Genomic DNA, 3,661 nt, shown 5'->3' on the forward strand with positions numbered 1-3,661 from the left:
GTGGGATCCTCCCGGACCGGGGCACGAACCCGTGTCCCCTGCATCGGCAGGCGGACGACCAACCACTGCGCCACCAGGGAAGCCCCTGAGCCATATCTTTTGGGATGCTTTGCAGACACTAAAACCTCCACCAGGTGGAAGAAGTTAACTGTATGCTGACCGACAGCACGTAGACCCCCAGACTGGTTGATGATGTTGACCCCCGATGACCTCACCACCAGCCAATCAGAAGAATGCCCACGAGCTGATCACATTCCTCCCCCCAAAACCCCTCCCTCACCCTTTTTAAAACCCTTTCCTTGAAAGCCTTCCGGGAGTTCGGGTCTTTTAGGCACTAGCTGCCCTGGACTCCTTGCTGGGCACCTAGGCCTGCAATAAACGCTGCGCTTTCCTTCACCACAATCCGGTGTCAGTAGATTGGCTTTACTGTGTGTAGCCCAGGGGACCCCAGTTTGGTTCAGTAACAGTTTGGGTTAATTACTTTGCCTTCACCAGTACCACGGGGCGTGGTGAGGTTCAGATCTTTAGTTCCCTTCCAACTCAAAGAGCATCTATTCCACTCTGCAATAAAAAGCCCATCTTGTTTATCTCTCTGTGGATATCTAGGATGAGTCATATACAGACATCATAAATTCTACTTCAGGACATTAAGGCGATATGCTATGAAGTCTTTGAATCATGAGTAACAGTAACATCTCCTCCCGATGTGGTAGGTGTGACAGATGAATAAGCAGTGCTAGTTCGGGTGAAAAATGAACAAGCCTTGTTACCTGTGCTCTGTTTTGGCAGTGATTTGAGCTTTTCTTTCAGGCATGAAGAGGCGATGGCTGTAAAAATGTTTCTTTTAAGGCTTGTTAAGATTGGAATGTCACATTTCAACATCTGTATGATTTATTTAAGAAATAAGAGTGAGACGAGCCAGTTTGTATGGCTGAGGATGAATTTGAACATGTCATAAGACACATCACTTCTGAAAGTCAGATGCAGAAAGCAGGTTGATGATACAGTGTGTCGGGGGTCTGTGACGTGTGCTGCTAATGTTTCGTCTAGGGCTTCCCCGGTGGCGCAGTGGTTGAGAGTCCGCCTGTCGATGCAGGGGACGCGGGTTCGTGCCCCGGTCCGGGAAGATCCCACGTGCCGCGGAGCGGCTGGGCCCGTGAGCCATGGCCGCTGAGCCTGCGCGTCCGGAGCCTGTGCTCCGCAACGGGAGAGGCCACGGCGGTGAGAGGCCCGCGTGCCGGAAAAAAAAAAAAAAAGCTAATGTTTCGTCTACACACACGTACACACACACACACACACACACACACACACACACACACACTCAAGACCTTGGAATCAGTCCTTGCCAATGCCTGGGGATGTACTTCGACACTACCTTTGTATGCAGGGAAATGTCCTTGTAATTAGTCTTATGAGACGCTGGGAAATATTTCAGCAGAAGATAAAACTCTAAACAGAATATATTATTCCTCTGAAAAACATGTGTCCTCGCACCAGCTTAGGTCCTTTTTCCCATGCTACCTTGGGATGAGAACCCTCCCAGTCCGAGAGGCTTCTATCTGCGGTTTGTGGGGGGGCCAGCTCTGCCGTGGTTCCCTCGTGCCAGGTCCTCACACACAGGCCTCGGAGGCAAGGCCCAGCCGCAGCCTGACTTGTCTTGGTGAACGTCTGTCATCCTCTCAGGAGCTCAGCAAGAGAGGCAGTTTTGAGAGGAAATGTGCCAAGCTGTTTTCCATCCACTGCCCTACCTGTGGGAGACGCCACAGGCAGTTTCTCCTCTGTTCCCCTGGTTCCCAGGAGGCAGGGGACTTTTCACCTGTCCCCGGTCTTCAGAAACAGATGCAGACTCTAAAACTGCTTGGCTGTGGTCCTCAGGAAGGGAGTTTCCCACCTGCTCGTGTCACCAACACCGTTGGGCCCTTTCGGTTTGGCGTAGGCCTGTGGGACTGGGACACAGGTAGCTGACGCAAGCTGATCTTAGATTGTCTAAATCCACCTGGGCTCGATGTCTCCTTCCAAGTGTGGCAAGCCAACCTCATCACATTCTAAGTGGCCACCACACTGCTGCTTGACCACTTGGTAGAAAACCTGATCAACAGTAGCTTAAGAGAGGGAGGATGTTTATTTTCCTCACATGCTAAGAAGTCTAGACATAAGCAACTGCTATGTTCAGTTGGCAACATGATGTCAGGGCTGATGTCCCTGCACAAATTCTGCAAGTTTCTTGGTCACAAGATGGCTGCTGCAGTGGCAGCCATCACATCTGCATTCAAGGCAGGATGAAGCCGTGAAGGCAGGCACCAGCTATCTTGTCTTTTTTTTTTTTTTTTTTTTTAAGGAAGCAATAGCTTTCCCAGAAACCTGCCAGCAGACTTCCCCTTGTGCATTGTTGGCCCTAACAGGGTAACACCACCCTGAACTTCAATGGAGGCCAGAGATCCAGTTTTGAAAGAGAGGAACTAGATTGACATGATTGGCCTAGACTAGACCAGACTAGTCAGAGTATACTGCTGAGTGGGTCTCCTTGCCTCTCTGAACCAGACAGGAGCTCCACTGGTGAAACAGAGGGGACAACAGGTTGGGTAGGCAACAACCGTGTTGCCACTCGAACCAACGTGCTGAGTCCCAGCTTTCCCCACTCCCGAAGACCAGTCAGCATCTGAGTCCACTCTCTCTTCCTGCTTGTGCGTCAACTTTAGCTCATACTTGAACTGGCCAGTGAAGAGGTGATTGGGGGCCTTGTGAAGACAATTTCCAGTTCTGCAGAAACTGTGAGACTCACCTAAAAGAAAAAGCTATTAGAGTTGCCGTGATCAAAGACTACAGACACACCAGCCCTACATGCCTTTTCAGGCCTTTTTTCTTTTCTTCATTCTAGAGCTGAAATACCAGAGCTGACATCAAATGGTTAGAAGAGAGTGACATTAGGTGGACCTCGAGAGTCTGAAGCCACCACAAGCTTACTCACCTTTGCAGAATTCTAACCATAGTAAGTTTCCTTCAGGTAAGAGTACTATATCGCTTCTTATTTAGTTAAGAGATAGTTGGGATTTATTACCTGTGTTTTGGCAAACTGATACAAGAAAAATCAAACTATCTTGTCTGGAGGGGACAGAGTTGTTCAAATGCTACCAATGGACCCAATCCCTCAGGAGATAAGCTATGAGAACTTAACCTAACCTTACCTTCCCTTTCATTTGTCAAACTCCTACACATCCCTCAAGACCCTGCTTAAAAATAACTTCCTTTATGAAATTTTTCACAAGTTTCTCAAAGTTAGTCAAACCATCTGTAATTTTATAGCCCCTTTTCATATTTCTCTTGTCACCCTTACCATTGGCACCCTGGAATAATTTACTTATCCAACCGGCTCACCCACCAGATTAGGAACATTCCCAGGGGAGCAGTTTTGTCTCAAACATTTAGCACAAGGTGGAAAGCACAGTAGTAAGCTCTCAACATATTTTTATTGAATAAATCTATTTAAACTTTGAATAATTATTAACTTACAACATTAAAATCCTACCTTTTTTTTTTTTTTTTTTTTTTTTTTGCGGTATGCGGGCCTCACACTGTTGTGGCCTCTCCCGTTGCGGAGCACAGGCTCCGGACGCGCAGGCTCAGCGGCCATGGCTCACGGGCCCAGCCGCTCCGCGGCATG

At 48.4% G+C, this 3,661-nt stretch overlaps 1 long non-coding RNA gene across 2 annotated transcripts in view; it reads left to right on the forward strand.

The window, feature by feature from the left end:
- Nucleotides 1-1,478: 1,478 nt before the first annotated feature.
- The window catches only part of LOC129392499 (uncharacterized), a 12,259-nt gene continuing 10,076 nt past the window's right edge, over nt 1,479-3,661 (forward strand). The window contains exons 1-2 of one of the 2 annotated variants that reach the window (XR_008618443.1): nt 1,479-2,771; nt 2,879-2,989. This is a non-coding gene — a long non-coding RNA (uncharacterized lncRNA). Of the gene's footprint in view, nt 2,772-2,878; nt 3,005-3,661 lie in introns of both variants that reach the window. The other variant, XR_008618442.1, reaches the window with a different exon arrangement.

The sequence above is a fragment of the Physeter macrocephalus genome, chromosome 11 (genome assembly GCF_002837175.3).
Source record: "Physeter macrocephalus isolate SW-GA chromosome 11, ASM283717v5, whole genome shotgun sequence".
NCBI lineage: Eukaryota > Metazoa > Chordata > Mammalia > Artiodactyla > Physeteridae > Physeter > Physeter macrocephalus.